The 12,000-nt window shown below is 26.0% G+C and overlaps 1 pseudogene; it reads right to left on the bottom strand.

Moving 5' to 3' along the window:
- Positions 1-10,835: 10,835 nt before the first annotated feature.
- On the bottom strand, positions 10,836-11,180 carry LOC145950011 (non-specific lipid transfer protein GPI-anchored 5 pseudogene; annotated as a pseudogene).
- Between the last annotated feature and the right edge of the window lie 820 nt (positions 11,181-12,000).

Here is a 12,000-nt window from a genome sequence, read left to right as displayed (position 1 = left end):
AAAAAATTGACTTGAAAAGTGATGACTTTTCTCCATTTATTAATTTGTTTTCGTGATATCATGTGCCATTTCCAACAAGTTGTTCACGAATATCATTGTGATTTTCTTGTGTTTTACTCTAAAACTTGGCAAACTTTTCTAGGATGCTTCTACGTTAGAATAATAGAACATGAGGTCGGTCCTCAGACATAAAGGTACACGACATTCCTACGTAACCAGATCAGAATTTCACTGGCTTTTTTCTTCAAAAAGTATGACCACACTTCCACACAGCATATAAAATAAAGCCTCCAATGAATTCCATGTAACATTTAGGGACAGATCATATCATGCTGACATGCTTACACGCATCAAAAGGTATATAAGGGAAAATTGTAAATGATTTTCGTTGTATGATGTACGTGTCTTGCCAAAGAAAAGCATAAAAAAGATAATCCTACATCATATCCACATCCATATTTATTCAGAAATTTAATCCTACTTTAACTTTTAGAATTCAAACCTTTTATTAAAGTGAAAGTTTGAAAGCGTAGGAATAACATTCAAGTGGATAATTCATGAAAGCACTAGTATGCTAGTCACAAGCATACATATGATAGATAAGGTTACTCGAAATTTTCTGATTGTTAAATTTCATGTTTTCAACCAAGGAAAAGCTATTATGAGATCAAACTGATACGGAACATCCATATTCAAAAACCATGAAATATCACTAGTAAATTTTTTTCTTCCAAAGTTAATACAAGTTGGTCACTATATCAGTGATGTAGAATTCTTAGAATCAAAAGTAGTTATGGCAGATATAACTTACTGATGGGTACAAAATAAGTGGAGTTTGTTAGAAATGTTGGTTAAGCAATGCAATCAAATTGGCAGTTAGCCATAGGTGATAGGACATTAATGGACAGTGCTACAAACTAAATAAACTAAATTTATTTTACCTTGCCTCTTGTTGAAGGAAAATTCAACAAGATGTGTTGGGATGCAAGCAAAGTCCCACATTGTTCAAACAAGAGGATGAACATGGATTTATATACACTCAGTTGTATCCATTGGAAGAGAGGCACTTTAAGTGATGTCCAAAAACAAAACCATGAGAGTTTGGGCCCAAAGTGGACAATAACATATTTACATATGTAAATTTCATCTTTTTAAGTGAAGTCTCAAACTTCATCCGCATAATAAGTAGAACCAATAACTTGAGTGAAAAAATGCTTATCTATTTTTTTGAATAAAAAATTTGGTAAATACTGTCTATTCTGTTCAGATAAAAAAAAATTGAGTATATGAAACCCACTAGGATTTTGGATAAGGCCCTGGTTTAAATCTGTTTCTGTTATCAGCAAAATGTTGTCTTTATTTTTTATTTTTCAAAAGGGAAAAGGAAACACGATTTGGGACTTTTTTTTGTTCTTATGAAGCTTTTTGGGCCAACAGGGAATGCATTCAAAAGCCCGAAGGCAAAGCCCAGTTGCCTACATTAGCTGAGCAACAAGGGACAAGCCCAAACAATGCAACTTAACAATCAAAAGTAGAAAAATCCCATAGACCTAAAAACGTGCACAAAATCTGTGTAAGGTTGTTAGTTAGCTCATGCTACTAACACTGTGTTTGACATGGAATAGGGAAATTGTCAAAGAGGAAGAAAAAAAATAAAGAAAAGAAATGAAGTGAAAAAAATAATGAGAAATAGAGTAAAGAAAAAATTATTTGGTCGAAAATAAATATAGTAGAAGTCAATTTTGAATAATTTATTTAATATGAAAATAAAAATAAAGAATATTATAATTATTATTTGAATAAATCCTCTTTTAATCTTTATAGTTTCGCGAATATGCAATTTTGGTATTCTAATTTCTTTTATTGTAAATTTGTTCTTTATAGTTTCTAAAATGATGCAATGTTGGTTCACTTATTAAGTTATTAACATGTCATCTGAAATAAAATAAAAATTGTTGACATGCCTGTTAATGATACTGTTTGATAGTTAGTTAACCATGTAGGAAAATAATAGTATTAAAATTTTAATTTTTAACAAATTATAAATTTTAATTGAAATAAAAAAATAATATATATATGTAGTAAAAATAATATGATTCTTTAAATGGAAGGTAACATTGTTAGAGAGGATTAGAGAAAAAGGTTAAATTAGAAGGGTATATTTTCATTTTATTTAACTTGCTTGTAAAGAAATACAAATGAGCCTTTTGTAGAAGCTACCTTGCTGTACAGCTGTCAAGAGATGATTACAAAATAACAAACCATAATAAAATAGGACAGGTGGCAACTAGAATATTCTAATGAAATAACAGAATGATAAAAGATAAAAGAAGAGTAATATTTTCCATATTACTCTCTAATAAACATAGCTAAGTAATTGCTAGGTAGTGTCATTTACGAATATATTATCATTTTCTATTTAATTTTAGATGATATGTTAATGAATGAACTAAAATAAAAATTCGAAGGATCAAATACACATTTGGAAAATTATAAACACCAAAAGTAAATTTAAGCATTATTATTTTAATAATAATAATTATTATTATTAGTATTTGGTTGTTATTTTAAATTATTTTTATTTTATTAATATTATTATATAATTATAATTAAATTTATTTGAATTTATTATTATTTGTTGGAAAACGGTAGATTGGGTGAGTAATCGATTAAGGCTCGGAGGGAGGGGGAAGGTAATCAATCAAGGGATGGAAGAGGCTCTCTAAGAGTATGTTTGGTGCAATAGAATTAGAGTCAAAGAGGAAGGAAGAGAGAAGAAATTACTTTTAGATGTTAAATTTATTTGAATTGATTATTTCTTAATATCACTTTTTTATTAAATTCAAAATTCAAGTTCAAGACTTTGTTATTTGAGAAGCAACTGTAGTGTAACATAGCTGAAAATATTGATATTACAAAAAGGATTTAACTGTATACGTGTAACATAGCTGAAAATTTATTTTTTTGGCCCAAACAAATTATTTTATTTTATTTTTTTTACTTTTATTATGTAACATTCATAAAATATAATAAATATTTTATTAATAATTTTGATATTTTATTTTATTAATAGAAGCTATTAAATATTTTTTTTAATTATGTAATATATTATATAATATTTTATTAAAAAATAATATATTAATTATTAAAAGTGGAATGGATCTTCAGGATAACTGTAATTAGTGTGTTTTAATTATTGAGTTATAAGAAGGTTAGATTTTTTTTATAAAAAAAAGTTTTTTTTGATCAAATCCTTTTTTATTCCTCTATTTTCATGTATGTGCTTCAGAGCTTGGAGAAGATGAGTAGGAAGGAAATCAACAGGAGTTATGCACCCATTTGTTGTCTAGAACTTATCTAAGTAAGAAGGAGCGAGAAATCTCATTTTAGATGTGAATTTCTATGTCTGATAATGGGATTCACCCCAATTTTATGTATGTTGTATGCATATGAGGGATTTTTCTTAATGTTTGTGCTCGACTCTTTATTCTTCTCATTCATAATTGGTATGATTTGTCCAAATGTATGATTAAATTTATGTTTTTGGATGATAATTGTATGCTTTGAGGTCTTTGTGGATTCTTGAGACGCTTCCGTCAAGCATGAACTGACTCTTGCCAAGTGTGAATACTCCAAAAAGGTCTCGGTGGTGTTCTTGCCCGGCGTGGACTCAGTCATGCCATGTGTGGTTCAAACATAGACCAATGTGATCCTCTAGAGGACTCGTGCTGGGCGTGGGACATGTGTCGTTGGGCGTTGTCCTGCCTACGACTCTTCTATTGTGCTTTTGTTAAATTTTATGTTGTGATCTTGTATTATGATGTTAATGTGATATGAATTGAGATTGATTTATGAACAAGTGAATATGAATGAAGGGTAATGTGATGTGAGGAGAATGTTAAATGTGAGATCATGAAACCATATGAATGTATTGCATAGAGTCTGTTTGACATGCATCATGTGCATTACATGTTTTTGAAAGGATACAATATGGAATATATCGTTAGGGAAGGTCCCTTGTGTAAAAGTTTGGGAACCAACCTTGGTTTGGAAGTCTTAGTCCTGCCCTCGTGATTATAGGATGTATTTTGCACAGCTTAGTTATCCCGACCAAACCCTGATAGTATGTCCTTTTAGTGAGAGTGCATAGAGAGTGTAACCCGACATGTACTCTTAGACTACTCTAAGAGTACAAGTGTGATATTTTTACTAACGTCACATGCATGATAACATATAATCCGTGTTCATTACATACACATTATGATCATATCTGTTGTATGTTTTGTTATAAATGAATTAGGTATGATGATAAGTTACAACTGAATATGTTATATCTTATCGTGTGCATTGTTTGTGTTTGGCTAACCAATTTGCATTCATACACTGTAAGTCAGAGTAAGATATTTCTCGCTTCCTTTTTCTTTGTGTTTTTTTTTCTCGTGATTTTTGCAACTAATAATCAGCATGATGTTGAGGACATTGCTGATAAGGCTTAGTGTTCAACATTTGGTTTTGTTCTCATGTGACAGTGATAATAGAAAATTAATTAGGAATTGATTCTTACTCTTTACTTTGAATAGTTTAATTTTTATTTCCATTGTAATTTATTATTTCCGTTAAGTTTAGTTAATATTAAAATGTGATTATTTTTATCTATATAAATTTTGAGTTTACTTTTTTATATTGAAGTATTTCAATTTTATATTATAATGTATTGTGGTACGTGAAATAGAGAACGTCACATATTCTCTCACACACACACATATATATACATATATATATATATATATATATATATATTAAAAAAATTGATTGTATACTTGGCACTGGGAAAACTTTCAAACAAAATTTATTTGATTTAATTTAATTTTTTATTTTATCAAACAAGTTCATCTATTAAAAACAGTATTTAACTGTATACGTATTACATAGTTGGATAAAACTTCTCCTATCGAATAAAACTTACTTATTTATTTATTGTTTTTTTACATTTATTTCATCAAAACAAATTTATCTCCTAGTAAAATAAAATAATATCATAAATATTAAATAATTATAATTTTAAAATCCATCCTTATTCTCATTGGATTTTGTTGATTTCAAGTAAATTTACAAAAAAAAATCCATTATTTTTTTTATAATTTTTATTTACTAATATTTTAAATAAATTAAATTTTAGTTAATAATTATATTATAATGTAAATAATATGTAAAAAAATAATAAATAAGAAAAATTTATAAATAAAAAATTTAGGAATTAAATTATATTTGTAATTAAACATATAATTTTAAGTTTTTTTTACTTAATCATTATTATAATTTAAATTATTTAATTATTAAAGTAATTCAATTGTATTTTTATTGTTTACAAAAATTAAAAACTTAACCTTAATTCTCTCTCACACACACACACACACACATATATATATATATATATATAGGTGGGTACAGGGAGTGAGGACGGCGAAGTGTTATATACTTGGACCTAATTTATTAGGAAAAACTTGTACCCAACCAAAGCTAATATTTTCTGTAAAGAAAACAATTAAGGTCAAATAGTTATCAATGGTGCGAATTTAGTTGCTATGCTTGTTGGTGAAGTTTTGCCCCAACAATCTAAATTAATTGAATTCAGTTATGTTTTACTACTTATTACATCTTATCTTTAGATTTAATTCTAAATTACAAAACAAAATTTGTGTCGTATGTTAATAGTATTGTGGTTAGTAATTACTTACTTAATTATAGGAAGGTTATAATAACACTGATGTAACTTTTACTAAGTATTATATCACTTAATAACTTTATATTAGTTGTGAATTTTGTAAATTCAATCGTTAGATTAAAAGTTCATATCACTTTATATGTGTATATCAAATTTTGTTAAAATTGAACAACAACAACTTGAAGATAATCAAAATGTTTATATTTTAGTATATTTTAAAATGAATATATTACGTCAATTTTGTTTTATAAGAATGAAGTATCAAATCATCTTGGATTAATATAAAATTTTGTATATATGATCTAAGAGTAAGGAACTTTCAATCTAACGGTTAGATTTACAAAATTCACATTTAATATAAAGTTATTGAGCGGTGTAACACTTAGTAAAAGTAATACCGGTATTATTATAACCATCCTCGCTTAATTAACTTACGTGTGAAATTGACCAATATCTGTCAAGTTCCTGTAAAGACAATTTGTATTTACTACTAATTACAAGTTGATATTAGTATACTTACCAAGACATTGACATTAACTTTTGACGGTTGTTTGGGAAAGATGAAATAATGTGAAAAAGAAGGGAAGAGAGAAGAGTTCCTAAAAATAAAAAAAAATAAAAAAAACTTTGCATTTTTGCTAGGTGGGACAAAATGTTGCATTGTTATCATATATAATCAATATGTCAACATAATTGATTATATGTATATATATATCTAAATTATTTTAAATTATTTTATTGATAAATTTAAATAAAAAAATTTAACTTTATAATTTATTGAAGTATTCATGATCCATTTAATTTTTTTAATCAATGATTCATCTAGTTAATTTTACTGTATGTAAATATAATTTAATTCATTCATTTATATAAAGATAAATTATGACCTTCTTATGAGTTTTTTAATTTACTTTAATAAACTTTGTAAATAAATTTATGAATAAATTTGCATTTGGTAAAAACTTAGTTAACCAATTTAACTAATCATGTTCTTTTTTAATTGAGGGTAGGGGAAGTGACAGTTAATAACAAATTAAAATAGGTAAGCGAAACAAATAACATATATTACGAACAAATAAGTTGACATAAAATTCTTTGATTCAACTTTCCCTATTAATGTGATTTCAAATAAAAAATTTGGGGGGGGGGGGGGGTGGTCAGAAGTTTGCACATGTTAAGTTTTCACAATACAAGTAGTAGGGAGATTAAGAGCAAGAGTTTGATTTATGCGAATTCCTAAAATAGAATCCTCACCATTAACCACAAGGCAAAGGCACTATGGTGCATATTGGACTATAGTTGAAAGTTGTGAGCAACGTGTAACTAATGGGGTAAATGAATTTCTTGTTCCTTTTATGTAAAAGGCCTCAAGCTAACGATTTCACTATTACAATCAGATTGAGCAACATTTTTATACCACATAGTTCCCACCATAATCACAACTAGACACAACATAAACTCTCTAAAAGTCATTACTTCTATTCCTTGGATGTGTTTTTGTGTTGATTTTCAAATAAATCAAAGTATGAACGAAAATATAAACAAATTGAAGGCATGTATATAAAAGTTCTAAAAAAAAATAGGCAAGTAAATGTAGGATTTTGTACAATTAATTATAGATTTTCTTTTAAAAGAGTCTTAAATTTATCTTATTTTTAAAATTATAGTAACTTCTATATATTATCACATATTTATAAAATCTTTTGCATTTCTTTTATTTGATAAGGAGGTTATCTTCTTCCCACCTAGTCAACTCTTATAGAGATAAAATGATACTTCTGATCGTGAGAGTGGGATCGAACCTCGATCCTTAGTAAAAAAGTACAAGTATCAAACAACTTGAATTAATGACTTTTGACTTTACAATAACTTATACTAATATTTTAACAAATATTAATTAATATTTTTTTAAATACTAATGTTATAAATGTATATTATCTATAACAAATATTAATTAATATTACAATAAATACTATTTGATTACACATTGATAAATCTATATCAACTAATTTATATATATTTGTTTAAAAAAATTAGTTTTATCCTTATTTATCATTTGTATACACTCTCCTTTAAATAAAACTACCATTAATTAAGGATGACAATATTGAGTCAACCTATCATCCTACCTGTTTTGGTTGAGTTGGATTGGATAAATAAACTTACCAATCCATCCAACCGGTCAACCCATTATATTTTCTTTCATACTCTTAAAAGATAAATTTTTAGTAGATTTATGTTGGATGAATGTTTTAATGTTATAACTTAACTTCTTTTTCTAGGTAATTATTCTTATTTCATATGAAATAAAAATATATTATTTTAAACACATGTCCTTTACCATTAATATGTAAACGCAAGAATTTAGATTGAACTAACTCACTTTCTATTGTAACTACTACAATACGTGTATAGCTCACCACTTTTCTTATTTTAAATTTCTTTTTCTTTCTTATTTTTTATATTTTATTTATTTTTAAATAAAATATATAAAGACACGAATTGTCTTAACCTCAATAGTCTATTACAAAAGAAGTTTTGACACATTGACAGATATCACATGACATTAGGGATCAAAGTAACTTATGATCTGACATTTTTAATGTCTAACTTGGACTAGCCTATTTAATAGGAAGGTCAGGTTTGTACCTTTAAAAAAATTATTTATTAAAACAAGTTGGACTTAGACTTATAAAAAAAATTGTTAGACTTGATAAGCCAACATCTTTTTATCTATATAGGATAATATAAAAAAAATTAATATACATATTAGATTATTAACAATATAATTAAATAACTAATTTTGTAATACTAAAAAATCAAATTATTATTATTTTTTACATTTATATTATATTTAAGTTTTTTACATTTTCTGTTCTTATAAAATCAATAAACTGAAAATATTCTAGCAGCAACAACTTCACCTGCTCTTCTCCTTCATTTGATTATTTAGAATATTCTAAATAGGACATAAGGAATATTTAGTAAGTTTTTTTTGAACAAGATTATCCTTTTCCATTATAGCCTATTCGTGAGCATATGTTGCTATACATGGATATGTATGAGTTGTCCATCTTACTTTATGTTTATTGACTTATTTAAAATTAAGTTTACTAACCTATTTACTGTTGTTAATGTGAAATAGCCTTTTAAATAAGTTAATAGGTTAGACCAAACTATTAACAAGACTCAAACAAACCTAAAAAAAACCTATGATAAATAATGGTTACGCTTAGACTATAATATTTTTAGAATAAGTTTAACTTATATATTCAAAGTCTAGTCTAATATGACCTCTTTCCATCTTTACGTAACATCATTATATTGATTACTTTTTCTAGATCAACTAAATTAAGTTTGATTTTACTACTTATTGCATTATATCAAACAAAATTTCCCGTAGCTGGAAAAAAAATTCCGGTTCAAACAAAATTTATTTATTTTATTTATTGTTACTTTTTTACTTTTATTCTATCAAATGTATTAACAAAAATATTTGGTTATATCCGTGTCACATAGCTGAAAAACTTTTTCCGTTCAAACAAAATTTATTTTATTTGGTTTTTTATTTTTATTTTATCAAACAATTTTATCTCTTAAAAAATATTAAAAAAATTATATAATTGTATACGTGTTACATAGTTGGATAAAAGTTCTCCCATCGAATAAAATTTATTTATTTAATTTTTTTACCTTTATTTCATCAAAACAATTTTTTCTCTTAGTAAAATAAAATAATATCATAAATGTAAATAATATAATTTTAAAATCTCCTTATATCCATCAAACTTTTTTTGAATTCAAGTAGACCTATGAGAAATCCATCATAGTTTTTTTTATAATTTTTATTTACTTATAAATTTTAAATAAAAGAAACTTTTAGTTAATAATTATATTACAATGCAAATAATATATAAAAAATAATAAATAAGATAAAAATTATAAATAAAAATTTATGAAATAAATTATAGTTTTAATTAAATATATTATTTTAAGTTTGTTACTTAATTATTGTTATAATTTAAACTATTTAATTATTAAAATAATTTTATTTTATTTTTAATATTTACAAGAATTAAAAACTTATCTTTAATTTACACATATGTGCATGTGTCTGTATGATAAAAACAAATGTAAAAGAATGCAACGGAGTGGGTACAGGGTGGGGGCAAGGCAAAATGTTATACACCTAAACCTGATTTTTCTTGTTAGAAAAAACTTGTACCCAATCAAAGTTGGAATTTTCTATAAAAAATGGTCAAGGTCAAATGGGTACCAACGATGCAAATTTAGTTGTCATGCCTATTAGTGAAGTTTGGTTCCAATAGTCTAGATTAACTGAATTTAGTTCTATTTTACTACTTATTGCATCTTATCTTTAGTTTTAATTTCAATTTACAAAACAAAATTTGTGTCTTATATTAATAGAATTGTGATTAGTAATTACTTGCTTAATTAACTTAAGTGTGCAATATGATCAATATCGGTCAAGTCCTATAGAGACAACATGTACTCATCACTGATTACAAGTTGATATTGGTATATTTGCCAAGACATCAACATTTACTATTAACGATTATTTAGGAGAGATGAAATAAAGTGAAAAAGGAGGGAAGAGAGAAGATATCATAAAAATAAATAACTTTCATTATTTCAAAGTGCAATGAAATGTTGCATTATTATCATATATAATCGATATGTCACCATAATCAATTATATATATATATATAACTAAATTATTTTATCGATAAACATAAATAAAAAATAAATAACTTAATAATATTGATGTATTCATGATCCATCTAGTTAATTTAGTTGTATGTAAATACAATTTAACTCATTCATTTATATAAAGAAAAGTTATGACCTTCTTATGAATTTTTTAATTTACTTTAATAAACTTTGTAAATAAGTTTATGAGTAAATTTGTATTTGGTAAAAACTTCATTGACCAATTTAACTAATCATGTTCTTTGTTTAATTATTAGGGGAAGAAACAAATAATAATAAAAAATTAAAGTAAGTAAGCAAAACAAATGACATGTATCATGAACAAATAACTTGACATGAAATTCTTTTATTCAACATTCCTTATTAGTGTGGTTTCATATTAAAACTGAGGGGGAATATGTTGGCACAGGCTAATGGGTGGTATTTGCTCCTTACAAGCGGCAGGGAGATTGAGAGCAAGAGTTTGATTTATGGGAGTTCCTAAAATGAAACCCCCAGTTTTAAACACGAGACAGAGACATTTTGGTGCAGATTTGACTAAGGTTGAGAAATGTGAGCAACATGTAGTTGATGGGGTAGATGAATTTCCTGTTACCTTTATGTATTCCAAACAAGGGCTCAGGCTAATGATTTCACTATTGCAATCAGATTGAGCAGCATTTTCACTCCACATAATCATCACCGTGATCGCAGCTAGACAAAACACAAACCCTCTAAAAGCCATTACTTATATTACTTGGATGTGTTTTTGTATTGATTTTCAAACAAGTCAAAGTCTGAGTGAAAGTATAAACAAATTGAAGGCGTTTATATAGAAGTTCTAAGAAATGGGCAAGTAAATGTAAGATTTTGTACAATTAATTCTAGATTTTTTTTAAAGAGTCTTAAATGGATCTTGATTTTAAAATTACAGTAACTTCTTTATTATTACATATTTATAATAATTCTTACATTTCTTTTGTTTAATAAGGAGGTATAACTTCTTTCCACTTAGCTGACACCTATAAGTATAAAATGGTACCTCTAATCGCGAGATACGGTTGAGCCCCTGTCTTGGTTAAAGAACACAAGTGCTAAACCGCTTGAATTTACAATTTTTTTTTAATAATAGCTTATACTAATAGTATTGTAACAAATATTAATTAATATTACTTTAAATACTAATGTTAATAAATTTATTTTATCTATAAAAAAATATTATTCAATAATACAATAAATACTAGATGATTACATATTAATAAATATATATTAACTAATTTATTTATATTTATTTCAAATACTTTTAGTTTTACCTTTATTTGTTATTAATATATTTTTTTTCTTTAGATAAAATCACCATTAATTAGGGATAACAATATTGGTGAAACCTTGTGAGCCAATGTGACATCCTACCTATTTTCGGTGGGTTAGGTTGGATAAGTAAGCTCGTCAACCTATCCAACTCACCAATTTGATGGATCAACCCACCAACTCACTTTGTTTTGTTTTACATTGTTAAAAAGATAAATTTGTAGTGGATTTATGTTGCATGGATGTTTTCATGT

The sequence above is a fragment of the Cajanus cajan genome, chromosome 7 (genome assembly GCF_000230855.2).
Source record: "Cajanus cajan strain Asha chromosome 7, NIPB_CcT2T_4, whole genome shotgun sequence".
Lineage (NCBI taxonomy): Eukaryota > Viridiplantae > Streptophyta > Magnoliopsida > Fabales > Fabaceae > Cajanus > Cajanus cajan.
This window is presented reverse-complemented; position numbering and strand designations above follow the sequence as displayed.